We start from the raw sequence: 14,518 nt of genomic DNA, 5'->3' as shown, positions 1-14,518 counted from the left end.
TTCATAGAGATTGGGAAGCAGGTAAAGCCACCTCCCCTTGGGATAGTTAATGTTCACTCTAGCTACCACATGTGTCTGAGGAGAACTGACGTGTATTAGGGTCGGTTCTTTTGCATTTAGATTATTTTCAGAACTAGCGGGAGAATGTTAGACAAGTAATTGTGGTTTGGAATTCTGTCTGGTTTGGGGATGGGTAATAGGTGTTGAGCCCCAGGTCGTCTTTGCACATGTTCTCAACACTGAAATACAACTCCAGCCCCTGCCCCCAACTTGCTTTTAGTTATCATTCTGCCTCTGAAGTGATGCAGTATATTCAGGCCTTTATTTGTAAAACTGAGTGGCATGTTCTTAGAAATGTCTGCTTGTGATTGTTAACTGTCCACTTTACATAGAACTATGATCTTGCAATTTAAAAAAGTTACTGTGTTCCCCTGGATTTTTGTAGCCCCATTCTCAATCATAAAATAATATGGGAGAAAAAAGCTTCAGTTTTATGGTGATAATATATAAAGTTACATTGTACAGTTTTTGTTTTACTAGGAGATTAAAACCTGGTCCAGGGCCGGCCAAATAGCTCAGCGGATTAAAGTGCCTGCTTAGGCAGATGCAGGGGCTTGGCGTTGAACCCCAGGGCACACTGAGAGGAGGTTGAGACTGGGTGTGGTGGTGTGCGCCTGAAATCCCAGCACTTGGGAGGCGGAAAACAGGATCATTACAAGTCCAGTCTATACATAGTGAGACCCTGGAGATCCTGAAGACACTGTACTAGATACCAAAGAAAACCAAACAAAAACAACCTGGCCCGGCACGCAGGTATTTCACATGAAAACATTGGGCATCTGGTGTAGATCTCACTGAACTCTGCTAGAAGGGGGTCTGTTCTTTTTTATTGCGTTGGAGTGTGGCGGGGTAAGACAAAAAATGATGATCCAGCCTTCTGATTGGCCCCACGTTGTTTTAATAACCCAGGTCCTCTTTAGCCTATTGAGATGTTTCGCATTGTTTTCACCTTCAGTCTCCTGCCAATTGGAGAGTTAGTGGTTGTGATTCAGTAAGGCATGACACAGCAGTAATCAGAGCTGCCCAGAGACTGAAATAGGAAGATCTGAAGTTCAAGGGCTCCCTAGGTAGCATGGCAAGACCCATCTCAAAAATGACCTGTTTTAATTTTGACATTTACTGTGTAATACCTTTTCTGTGCTCAGATTTACTTGTTCTGGTGCGCTCAGGCCAACCTCTTTAAAGCCAGTGTTTGTAACCAGTGTATTCTTCTTGTCTTGTTGCTCCATAACCCTAGAGACACCACCACAAACACCCACTAGGTAGGAGCTTTGTTTAAACTTACAGTGTAGTATAATTCCCAGTCTTTTAAGTAGTATGATTAAGCCTGTTAGAGTAAATTATAAGATTCTGCAATAAGGGTTAAATGGAGGGGCTGATCTGAGGCTTTTTCATCCATAATACAAAAGTACACATTTGTTTCACATTTACTGTGGAAATGAAGGGTTGGGTAAAGTAGCTCCAGTGATTGCACAAGCAGAGTGAGACGCCTCCCTCCATTGGTACTATGTTTTTGTGTTCAGCACTGTTACTCGAGGTAAGCATCCATAAAGTACATCTGCCTGTGAGTGTTCACAGTTTGCTCTCTGACCAATATGTGTACTCACAAGTTGCCAGTGACCAAAACAGCCTGTTTTTCATGAATTCCTCTACTTAGTGTCACAGCAGTGAATGTTGCTCCATGCCATCCAACAGAAAGGCTCGTACAATTTTGCTGTGTGACTTTAGTTACTGGGTCTGACTGACATCAAAGTTTGAATGACATGCAAGGTTAATTGTCATTTATAGGTATGGGCATGGTGGCACATACCTATAATCCCAGCACTTGGGAGGCTTAGGCAGGAGTTCAATATCCCAAACTTGTGAAATACCTGGGTGCTGGACTGGGCTGGCCTCAAACTTGAAGGCACTCCTGCCTCAGCCTCCCAATGTCATTCAAACTTTGATGTAATTGATTTTTTACGTCAGTTGAGAACAGTGCAGTTAAAACTCATCCAGGTCTTCAGAAAGGGCCAAGATGAATGGAGGAAGTGTGGAAAGCGGGCTGGGGGCAGTATTTTGAGGGAGAATAGGTGTCTTAATATTGCCAAGTTGGTCATGATGGCTGTTCTAGGAAGCTATACAGACAGCAGAGGAACCTGTACCAGGGCAGGAACGTAGCTTGTGAGGTGAGGCCATGAGGATTTAATGTATTTATTTTTAAGAAGTCACGGTGGGCTGGGCTAGGCTTGGTGGAATGTGACAGTCTCAGATAATGCAGAGCTAGGCACATGTTGGCAAGAAAAGCCAAGTAGCCATGTAGGATTCTGTAGTATAATCCACACCTTATGTTGTCAGGTGGTACACATTCAGCTTTGAAATTTTATCTTTCAAGATTAGCAATAAGTCATAGAACTCTAGTGGCAGCACAACTGACAGCAAGTGAGACAGTCCAGTTCAGGCTGGACTTGTTCTCATTTTGCAGTCCAGGCTGGCGTTGGACTTGAACACACTTCCTCAGTCTCCCAAGTGCTGGGATTATAGGTATGTGCCACCGTGCCCAGCTTTAAGTGTATTTTTGACACTAGTGTTTTTCTTTTAGTGGGATTACTGTGATATAACTTAGGTCATCTATAGAACAACAGGTCCCCAGAGTTCTGCATAGCTCAAATAAAAAGAACTGGTTTCCTTTGCATTTGTTTCACCAGTTTGGACAATAAGGATGTTTGCTCAAGCCAGGTTATTTGGCATGAATGTGGTCCCTTGCACTTTGTACGTTCCTGGTTATCTAGGAGTTACTTTTTTATCATTAGGATAAATGCCAGAAGCAATATGCAATTTATCTGGAATAGCAGTTCACCTTTCCATTTTGCCCCAAGTAGTTTTCAGGTTGTCAGTCTGGGAATGTACCTATTAACCAAATCTACTTGTCTTTATGTGAGCCTATTTTTTACATGTATTTAATAGAGGGTCTCACTTTGTAGATCAGACTGATTCTCCTGTGTTCAGCCTCCCGAGCACTGAGATTACAGGCGTGCACCACCATGCCCTGTCCCAGTTGTCAGCTCAGCATGCCCTGGGGGTGGTCTGGCATGGCACTCGGGATTCCCAGCAGATTCGCTGTGCCTAAGCAGGTGCTTTAGTCTGCTGAGCTCTGGCCCTGTGTGAGCCTTATTCATGTATACAATGCTGGGGAGGTAGCTCAGTGGCATAAGCGCCTGCCTGGCGTGTGTGAGGTCCTGAGATTGACTCCCGGTACAGTGGATGTAAATGCACCATGACCAAAGATGCTGGATATTTTAGAGAAAGGTCTACTTGGTCTAGCTGACATTTCCCTGAATTACTGCCCCCATCTTAACTAGGCTTTTTTTTTTTTTCCTACCCACTATGTTGGTCCTAAGTTATAACAAGATGTATCTTCCCATTGCAACTAACAGTATATCGTTGACTTGGTCTGAGAGCTTGCCTGACCTAATGGATAATGTGGAATTGTCTTACTAGGTGCTTAAAGGCTTGGGAGTATCAGGAAAGGACAGTTGATGGAGCAAAGATAGTGTAGGGCAGTGATGGGCAGGAAAAGGCTTTATCAAGGTTTCTGGCTAACCTGACTAAAAGTTAAAGCTTCACAGGAGAGCAATTAGCAAGGCAAGGGGAGCGTGACTACTTAAAACGAGCATAAGGATACATGTCCATATGCATACATACAAATGTGTACTCTATATTAGGTCACTGTTACTGTGTATTCCCTTAACTTTGTATGAAAGCCCCTCATAACCAGTGAGTGTGCAGGTGAGCAGTGTCCTGGCTTAGGGTTGTAGAACCTGGGGTCTGTTTGGCCCAATCAGGGTGTTTCTATCCAGGAGGGACTGTTCCCCTAAAACGTGATAAAAGCTGAGTACAGAGGACCTGTGGGTATTCACCTTTCTGAAGCCCCCCCATGTGCATCCTGTTGGGCGGCTTTCTGTCCCTTGCTTTCTTACCAATAAATTCGGTTTGTTTTCTTTCACAAACTTTGGCCTTTTAAATTGTGACTGGTCCAGAGTTTATGATCTTGGTTGGCTGCAGAGCCATGGTGTGCACACGTCCTGACAAACCGTGTGGGTGTCTTCCTACCTAGGCTTAAACAGCATCACAATTGAGGGGTTCGTGTCTTAGTTACTTTTTACTGGTTGCTGGGACAAATACCCGACACTCAAAATGAAGGAAGGAAAGGTTTATTTAGCTCACAGTTACTGGAGGCTTCAGTCCATGCTCAGCTGGGTCCAACACAGAGCAGCACAGAGCAGAAAGCAACCTTTCATGGTGGTGGCAAAGAGCAAGAGCACAAGGGAGGGTGGCAGCAGCTCAAGCAGCTGGCTCCTCTTCCCACCTTACATTGTAATGCAAATTACCTGCCTCAGGGCAGGTGCAGCAGCCACACCCACAGTAATCACAAATTCCAGAAGCCGCCCCAAGACTGCAGGAGGCTTTGGGGGGACACCTAGACACAAACCATAATACCTTGCCAGTTGGAATGATCAACCCTAAGTTCCAGAGTTAAATAAATGTACTTGGACGAAAATAACAAATAGGTGATGTTTTGAGTCACCATTGTGAAGGAACAGTTATGTTCTCATTGGAAACGTTCTGGATTTGCGCCTTTGGTTTTGCTTCCTTACACCTGTACCACACAACTTGGGTGTCCCTCATCAAGGGTCTGGAGAAACCGTAGGATGTGAGCACATAAGAAATTTTACACTTGTGTTCATAGTGTAAATATTTTCCTGTTTGGGAGTATCTTGGGAAGATAGCATTTATTTTGTCTGAAGTATTTAGAAATTGCTAGTTGGGCAGTGGCATGTACCTGAGGTCCTAGCTACTTTGGGTCACAGAGACAGGGTGAGTTGAGCCCCATCCTAAAATGGAATTAGCTGAGTCATGAAGTGTGTGAACAAGTAAGTCTCCAGAATACATGAAAACTATATGTGAGTAATTTGTTTCCCAGAATTATGACATACTTTTTTTCCACTAGGAAGGAAATGTATAAAGTAAGTCATAGCACAATTCAACATAAACATTTTAGTCACTCTCCTTGCCGGAACAAACGCTAGCACAATTTAAAGAAGGAAAGCTTTAGTTTGGCTCACAATTTGTAAAGGTTTCAGGCCTTAGCCAGCTCCAAGGCTGCAGTAGAAGGGCTTGAGTGGAGAAAAGCTGCTCTCTTGGTGACACAACGAGCAGAGTTCCCAGAGGAGCTGGCAAGGGACGATCCTCCTGGTAAGCCAGGGCCCACCTACCCTCTAACTAGTTGGCTACCAGGCCCCAGTGATTGAGTCATCTCCCAACCCCATCCATAACTTCATGAGGGACTAGGGGCTTCCCTGGGTATAAGCCACATTACACCTCTGCCCCTCCAGCTCACCTGCATCTGTATGCAATAGGCCTGGAGTCCATTTTCTTACAGTCCCCAGAATCCTCGTGGCTCTCTTAACTCCAAAGTTTCCTGAGACTTAGGCAAATTCTTAACTGTGAGCCCCTGTAAAAATCAAAAGAAAAAACAAAACACTTGGGGCTGATGTTCTCATTCCAAAAGGGAGAAAAGGGCTAGAAACGAATGGGATGCGGGGTTAGGAATTTAGAGCAGTGGCACAGTGCCTAGCATGCATGAGATCCTGAGTTTGATTGCCAGTACCCCAAAAGTACCAAAACAAGATTGAAATTCAGCAGGGCAAACATTAAATCTCATTTCTGGGCTGGGGAGATAGTTCAGCAGCCTAAGTGCCTTCAAGCACAAGGACCTGAGTTCAGTCCCTGGTACTGCATAGCGTTCCGGTCCTGGAACCATGGGTGAGCGCACTGTGCCAGCAACTGAAACCGGGTGTGTGGCACATGCCTGTCATCCCAGAGCTGGGGAGGCTGAGACAGGATCACCACAGGTCTAAACTGTGTAATGAGACCTTGTATCAAATAATTTTTTAAAAATGTATTTAGTACAGGGTATGGGGGGGGGGATTCACTACGCAGCTGGGACTTGTAATGATCCTGTTTTCAGCCTCCCAAGCAGTGGAATTACAGGCACATGCCACAGTGCCCAGTCTCAGTGGCCATTTCAGTGGGCCCTGGGGGCGGGGCCTGCACGGCACACCGGGGATCGAACCCCGGTCTCTGCGCCTGCCTAAGCAGGTGGATAAATAATTTTTTTTAAATCTACAAACTGGTGAGATGTTGGGCAGCCCCTCACCTACAGCAGTGCTGGTGGCGGTAGCCCACAGGGCTTATCTCAGGGTGACGTTGCTCATCCTATGGCTGTCCTCACATTGCATGTTCCTGGCTTCACCTTCCCGGGTCTGCACTGCACTTGTGGCCTCTCGCATTACACACTGCCCTTGGGCGTACCGCCGGGCCTCCGTGTGCTTCTGGGATCTGGCTGGAAGCCTTCCTGATGCCCACAATTACACTGAGCATGCTTGTTAAGCCAGCACCATGTGAATGACATCAGGTTTGCCAGCAAGTCAACACTTGGGCCCCTTTGTGCCATGGCTACAGGAGTGGCTGAGCACTGAGGAAGGAATCCAGGAAGCCTTTTCCATAAGTAGCCTTTCTTCAGCAGGGCGCACTGGGGCTCTCTTCTCTCCCTGAGGCATCTGCACAGGATGGCATCTTTCTGACTTCTGTTATGCCCATTTCTCCTGTTGTCCCAATCTAGAGTACTTGGCTTATTTTTATTCATGTTCTTCTCACCCCATGGCCCAGGACCCATCTTTTCCTACTTGGATATCGTCTTTCCTGATCTCCTGCTTTGTGTATTATTTATTTTTTGGTAGAACCGAGAATTGAAATCAGGCCCTTGCGCTTGCCAGGCAAGTGCTTATTCTACTGAGCTGTTTCCCTGGCCCTATTTATTATTATTATTATTATTATTATTATTATTATTATTATTATTTTAGGGAAGGATCTACAGGGTGTTCAGGGTCTCACTACTAGATCGGACTTGTGATCCGCCTGTTTACAGCCTCCCAAGAGCTGGGATTACAGGCACACACCACCATGCCTAGTCTCAGTTGTTGTCTCAATGTGCCCTGGGGGCAGGGCTGGTAGGGCAGGACAGTCTCAGGGATCAAACCCCCAGCCCCTATACCTGCTTGCAGGTGCTTTCATCCCCTGAGTTATTTGGCCGGCCCTGGATCTCCTGCTTTGCCCTGGCCTCTTAAGTCTGTTCATAACGTGGAAGCCAGGGTAGGAATATAAATGGCATCATGTCACTTCTTGCCCACACCCTTCCCATCGCTTCCAGCAGTGTCCAGGGCAGAAGCAAAGTTCTTTCTGTGGCCCACAGATTCTCCAGGATTCTCCCGCCCCCACTCTATCTCGTCTTCTGTTCCTCTATTCCAGGCAAGCCTGCCCTGCCCTGAATGTCTCTCTCAAGGCTATGCACTGGCTGTACCCTACAGGAGCCCTTTCCCTGATGGCCACGTAGCGCTTGTGCTCTGCATATGGTCATGATTTTCAACAAGGATGCTGGGATCATTCGCTGAGGGAAATTCAGTTATTTCAATGAGTGATGTTGGGAATGAGTATCCACAACCAAAAGAATGAGGTGGGCCCTCGCCTAACATCATATGCAGAAATTAACTCAAAACTCCTGAGACAGCATGTAAAGGAGAGCCTTTGTGGTAGGAGATTTCACAGTGGCCTCTTACACATGGTACCAAAAGTACAGACAGAAAAAGAGACTCACCGAGCATGGTGGCGTACCCCTGTGATCCCAGCACTCGGAGGGCTGAGGCAGGAGGATTGTTGTGAGTTTGAGGCCAGCCTGGTTTACAAAGTGAGCTGAAGGCCAGTCTGAGCTGCATAGTGAGGCCCTGTGTCAAAAAGAAAATAGTCAAGTGCAAGGACCCAGGATCGATGCCCAGTACCACCATGTTGTGTGGTCCACTGAAATCAGGCATGGTGGCACAACCCTGTAGTCCCAGCACTAGGAAGGTTGAGACCGGAGGATCGCTACAAGTCCAAGCTATGTGGCGAGACCCTGTACCAAATAAATAAATAAATTTTTTTTTAATTAAAAAAAAATTAGGGCCGGGGAGATGGCTCAGTAGAATAAGCGCTTGCCTGGCAAGCATAGGGTCCTGAGTTCAATCCCCAGTACCACAAAAATAAATAAATAAATAAAGTGTCTTTATTTATTCTTTTTATTTGGGGCAGGGGGGAGCCACAGATTGAACTCAGGCCCTTGTGCTTGCCAGGGAAGTGCTTATTCTACTGAGCCATCTCCCTGGCCCCCCAAGCGTCTTTATCTGAGTGTTCCAACAACTGAGGCTTAGAGATCAAAGCTATAGAAGACAACTGGGGGTTCCCTGGGGAGATGGCTCAGTAGAGTAAGTGCTTACCTGGCAAGCGCAAGTGCCTGAGTTCAATCCCCAGTTCTGTAAAAATAAATAAATAATAAAATAAGACAACTGGGAACACAAGTCTCGTTTTATCTTGGTCTTAAACACACCCAGCAGGAAAATATAACAAAAAGATAAATGAAAAATAGTAGCAATATAATAACTTTTGGGGGGGAGCTATTTTAGTACAGGGTCTCACTACATAGATCAGACTCAGTGATCCACCGGTGTTCAGCCTCCCAAGCGCTGGGATTACAGGCGTGCAGCACCATACCTAGTCCACGCCCAATCTCAATTGCTGTCTCAGCAGACCCTGGGGACGGGGCAGGCACGGCAGGCCTAGAGATCAAACTCGGCCACTGTCTGCCTAAGCAGGCGTTTTAATCTGCTGAGCTATTTGGTCAGCGCTTTTTTAAGTTTTTTTTTTTATTTTAAATATACATGATGATACCATTCATCATAGGAAATTTGAACCTGTTCATGATATTAACTTTTTTTTTGTCTGTTTGAGGCAGGGTCTCACTATGCAGTTCAGGCTGGCCTTGAGCCCACTTTGTAGCCTGGGCTGGTCTTGAATTCACAGTGCCTCAGGCTCGCAACTGCTGGGAATACAGGTGTGCACCACCACGCCGGCTCTATAATTACTTATGAAGTGGGGGCTCCAATCACTACACTGCAGAGCCCTCTCATAGAGTGGGTGCTGGCTTGGCTGACTATTTGGGACACCTGCTGGGGGTTACCTGCATGTTATCAGCCCCAGACAGGCCATGCAAGTGACTATAAAGTGACACAGAGGTCCCAGGTGGCCAGGTCCTGAGCCATCAGGCCACGACACAAGGTTGTGCTGTGTCAGTAGCCTTGTGGCAACATCATCCTCCTTAGTGAAGCAAATTGGTCTTGACTGCCAGCGTCAGGATGAGACTTGATAGTCATTACCGTGGCCTGCCTGCCCTTGTGTGTGCCATCCCGGAGAGCTCCGTGCCGCGAGTGTCACGCCTGCTTTTTAACTTGGAGACATTCTGTCCCCTGTCCTCATGCTCCCCAGGCAGCTGGTGCTGCTTCATGCACGCAGCCCATGTGGTCCATGGGAGTCAGACGTTCACGGTGTGGATGTCCCCAGGCTAGCTCTTCCCACGCCAACTCATCCTTGGAATTCTCCCTGCTTTGTGTCAAGCTGAGCACCGGTCAGTGTGTCCACCCTAATGTGTATTCAGCAACTGGGGACACAAACACCACACACGCCAGGGGGCGGGTGTCTGATCCCCAAAGTCACCTAGGTCTTCTGGACCATGATGTAGTGACCTCTGTATCTTTTTATGTATGCGTTAGATCCTGTAAAACAATCTGGGTTGTTTTCTGTTCTGGTATCGATCAACATTAATGCACACTGCACACAGTATACGGTCCAGTGACTTTGGGGGACCAGTAAATAGTCAATTTTATATGTGACCTCTGGTCTGCCAGGACCCGCAAGACCCAGGTAACATGGTGGCAGTCAGGATCAATGTGCCTTCACCCAAGAGGTCAGATAGTGGACCTTCCAGATGTCCACACAAGGCTACTTACATAGCCCAACTTTGTGTTGCAGCCTGATGGCCCAGGACCTGGCCACCTGGGGCAGGCCACATTCTGTCACTGTTTTGCATTGGTGATATTATATTAGTCTGATTGTCTTACACATTTGAAGGCCACTGTGTAGTCGGAAGAAAGCTTTGCTGGCATGGGGACAAGAATTAAGTGACAGCAAGGTCCAGGAACCTGGATTATCTGACAAATCTTTGGGTGCTAGATAGCTGGGTAAGACTAGACCCACAACAACACCTCAACTACAGGCACATGCGGGCTTGCTAGGTTTTCGGCAGATGTACTGCACCGAGCTACCTGCTGGGGTAGTGCAAACAGCAGAAGCTGCTTGCTGGGGAGATGCAGCAGAAGGTGCTTTTCAGGGCGAGAGGGCTGTGGCGCAGGTGAAGGCCCCGTGAGTCATTGGCCCTAGGCTGCCATGTATCCTAACATCAGTGTGGATGAGGGCAGATTTGGCTGAAGCTGATGGCAAAAACAGGGACAAGAGAAGCACCTTGTCAGGCTTGAATCACAGCTGTGGAAGGGAGCCGAGAGCTGACATTCCCTGACTGAGAAACAGCAATGCTATGTGCTGCTCTGCTTGCCTGTGAGGAATCATGGGGCAAACAGGGCTGGGTACAGATGTGAAGAGCCTGTCCCAGGAGTGGAGTGACACTAGCCCCCACTCTTGCATGTTTGGGGACCTCCAACAGTGGGCCTCTTCTCAGCTAAGCAGCTGGCAACAGTTCTGGTTCCCATGATTGAGGCAACATGGCCCAGGAACCCAGTCTAGGATGGACTAGAGGACTTGACCCCTGGTCCTAATGCAAAAGCAAAGAGGGACCTTCAGCTGCTGCACATACTGATGTTGCTATCCGTGGCCCAACCCCACAATGGATGGCAGTCGCTGTCCATCCCAGTAGAGAAGTACACTGCTTTGAAACTCAACAGGCAGATGAGCCAGTGGGCGGTGTTACACACAATGTGATTGTTTGTGGTGCATAAGGAGGACCTCTACAGGCATGCACAGACAACTGGGCCATCTCATGGGGGGGGGCGGGGAGCTGACACTCCAGCTGCTCAGGAGTGACAGGTAGGGCACCAAACTGATCGACAGAGATCTAGCCCTAAATTCATCACCACAGGATTGAGTGAGCACATTCAGACAGCTACTGGAGACCTGCCCTGATGAGGCAAATCCTCTGGAGACTCCTTGAAGAGACCACACACGCAAAGCCTTGCATCTGCCACTCCGGAGGCTGCACGACAACACATGGCTGAGGACTGAATGGGCAGTGCCTGCTTTGATTTTTTTTTTTGGTACATGGACTGAAACTCAAGACCTTGTGCTTGCCAGGCAGGTGCTTATGCTGCTGAGCTGTCTCCCCTGCCCACCTGATTTGATTGGCTGATGTTCTGTTATCCAGTTTGGGCTGCAAATTCCTTTTCTTCAGTCTGATTTGGTGATGGCTGCAGGACTTTAGGCTGTGTCTCCAGGGGGGCGGGAGATTCCTTGCAGGGTCACTCTGTCCCTGTCTATGTTGATGTAACTCTAGCACTGGGTTCCCTAAATGGCTTCTCCATGGTCTAAAACGGTTGGTAATTCCTTCCTTCCTGCGATCAGCTTGTTAGTTCAACTCCTGTAGTCACCTTACACTGACACTGTTACTATGTTTAATGCACAGCTGTGCTGTTCAGCGTTTAGTTCCTTGTTGATCCTGGTGTTCGCCATCAACCTCTGGGCCAGGACCCAGAGGACTAAAGTCCCCAAGAAAGGACTGCGTTTGTCCTCGCCTATGTAAATGTAATTCTTGAATTGCTTACTTCTTGGTGCCTAAACCAAAATTAAGATGACTTTTCTTGGATAACCCATGTAAACAGCCTAGGAGTGGATGCAAATTCAGGACACTGGAAATTCCAAATTCAAAGTTAGGGTATGAGCCCCGTCATAACCCTAATCAGTCTAAATGGGACCCTGGCTCCTGCCTCCTGCACCTGCTTCATAGCACCCGTCAGGTCCTCCAGGCTGCAAACCCAGTCGTGGGCGAAAACTGTTGGCTGTGTGTCCCCTTTCGGTCCTTTCCTATCAAGCTCTAGGTCCCCCTCGCCCGTCCTCCCATGGTATGCTTCCTGGGTTCCACGCAGGCCCAAACGCTTCTGCAGACTGTGCACATGCGTTGCCTGTCTCTCGCTCGGGTTCTCTGGCAGCCCCCCTTGGGACTTCCTTTGTTTGCACTGCTGGGACGCATCAAGCATCTGGCAGCGCCCAAGTAGGGCTTTGTGCTCTTGCTCTCCTGGTTCCTGACCTCTCTGTCTACTCAGGACGAGGAGGGCCTGCCCATGCCCAGCAGTCATGACAGAAGCATGGCCCTGTGGTACCGTCCGCAGTAGCTGAACTAGCCATAGCGGGGAGTTTAACATTCAGCATTACAGCTATGGGTGTAGGTCAAGGACACCGTGCAGTGCTCGGATTGCTGGAGATTTTGCCAACATACAGACCTCGGTAGGTCTGCAGGATCAAATAGACATGGCAGCTGCAGTTATCCTCCAGAATCCAGGAGCCTCAGGGCTCCTGACTGCCCAGCGTGGGGCACTGGCCTCTCCCTGGAGGAGGAGTGTCGTTATCACGCTGGTAAGTCAGGAAAGATGGGAGAGCACCCCCAGCAGCTGTGGAAAGGCCTCCAGCACCAGGCTGCACACCCATGGCGGGCTCCACCTGGTGGGGACCCCTAGACTTTCTCGCTGTACGGGAACCGCCCCGGATCCTATGTGACCTGCATTCTGACAGCTTTGTGACTAAACGCTCTGTAGCTACACACTGCCAACTTCTTTTCCAGGCCACTTCTCCCTCTGGGCTCCTTAGCACTGAAGACACTGGGGAAACTGAGGCAGAAGGCTGTCCTTTGTAACAAAAGCAGGAAAAAAAAAAAAAAAAAGCAGGGAGAGAAGTTAGGGCCACTTGTAGAATAGCAGGCTTGTAGGCATTATCGTAACAAAAGTTGGAACTCAATTCATAGCCCGTGGCTATGCTCACACTGCCTGCCGTGTAGCCAGCCCTCACGGTCTAGGCCCAGATGCTCACACTTGGCAAAGTGTGGGTCAAACTGACTGGGGTGTGTGTGTGTGTGTGTGTGTGTGTGTGTGTGTGTCTATTTGGTTGTCACAGGGTCTCACTATGCAACTCAGACTCATGGTAATCCTCCTGGTTTTAGCCTCCCCAGCAATGGGATTACAGGTGTGTGCCACTACGCCTGGACTCTGGCCAGTTCAGCCCACCCTGGGTGCAGGTCTGCCATGGCCTGTGGTGCTGGGGATCGAATTGTGGTCCTTGTGCTTGCCTATGCTTGCCTAAGCAGATGCTTTAGTCCGCTGAGCTATCTCACTGGCCCTGACTTGTGTTTTAAAAATATGCAGATTCCTACTTGCTTCAAGGCCTTTAAGGACCTCATGTCTGGGGGAAAACTGGCTTAGCCAAGAACACTTTCAACTCTACCCGCTCTTCTCAGACCCCCTCCCTCCCATAATGTTCCTGTACAAACCTGGGTGACAATGGATGACGTAATTCTTACATTCCATGTAACCAATCAGGTAGTAACCTGCTGTCAGCGTTGTACTTCCCACTTGTAAGCCATATTTAAACTGAACTCACACCTCACTCTGGGCTGGTGATTTGAACCTCTGGGTCCCGCAGCTTGCTAGCATAATGAAAGCTGCCTTCTAGCTCCTCAGGGCAAAGAATCTTCCATTCGGTTCGATTCCTTTTTGTGCTACAGCTAGTCTCCAGCTATACCTCTAGCTTATCACTGTTATGTTTCAATGAGGCCAGAATGCCACAGAGGCTGCTATAGAAACTCAGCAAGAGTATTTAAAGTCCTGGGACCGGCCAGATAGCTCAGTGGAGTCCAGGGTTCGATCCCTGCTGTGCCACGCTGGCCCCGCCCCATGGGCATGCCAAGATGGCAACTGAGATTGGGAGTGGTGGCGTGTGCCTGGAATCCCAGCGCTTGGGAGGCTGAAAACATCTGTGTAGTGTGACCCTGTAGACCTTATACTAAAATACATTTTTAAAAAAGTCTTTAAAGTCCTTAGCTAAAATAGTCCTCCAAAATCTCAAAGACCTTGATCATTTTATGGCCCAAACTAGACAGATATACACACTAATTAATAAAACTTTCTTTTAAATGAATATATCAGGTGGAGGAAGAACTGATATAGATAGATAGATAGATAGATAGATAGATAGATAGATATAGATATAACAACTATATAGACTTAACCTCCATGAGCAGGCAGGAGACATCCCCTTGACTCCATCTCTTACCACAATCTGTCTTTCATTCTGGTCTCATTTTTAGACCATGCACCAGATTTCTTTCTTTCTTGCCTAGAGGCTATCAAACTTCCAATGGCCAGGCAGATGGAACTAGTGATGAACGTGCTGGACTCATTTTGCTGGGGTCCTCTAGATCAATCCTCTGAAGAGAGCCTATAGCTGCTGAGCCCCAAGATGACTTTTACCAGAGACCCCTTAGGTTAGCTCTCTG

At 47.9% G+C, this 14,518-nt stretch overlaps 1 long non-coding RNA gene across 1 annotated transcript; it reads right to left on the bottom strand.

Annotated features, from left to right (window-relative positions):
* Window positions 1–2,570: 2,570 nt before the first annotated feature.
* LOC111812538 lies at window positions 2,571–14,309 on the bottom strand. Its single transcript, XR_002818028.1, has 3 exons — window positions 14,299–14,309; window positions 5,420–5,423; window positions 2,571–2,965 (listed from the first exon to the last, which is right to left on the bottom strand). It is a non-coding gene; the product is annotated as an uncharacterized LOC111812538 (long non-coding RNA).
* Window positions 14,310–14,518: the final 209 nt, after the last annotated feature.

This window comes from Octodon degus, unplaced genomic scaffold, assembly GCF_000260255.1.
Source record: "Octodon degus isolate 3935 unplaced genomic scaffold, OctDeg1.0 scaffold00128, whole genome shotgun sequence".
In the NCBI taxonomy this organism is placed as follows: domain Eukaryota; kingdom Metazoa; phylum Chordata; class Mammalia; order Rodentia; family Octodontidae; genus Octodon; species Octodon degus.
Note: the sequence above shows the minus strand (reverse complement) of the source record. Positions and strands in the feature narration are given on the sequence as shown.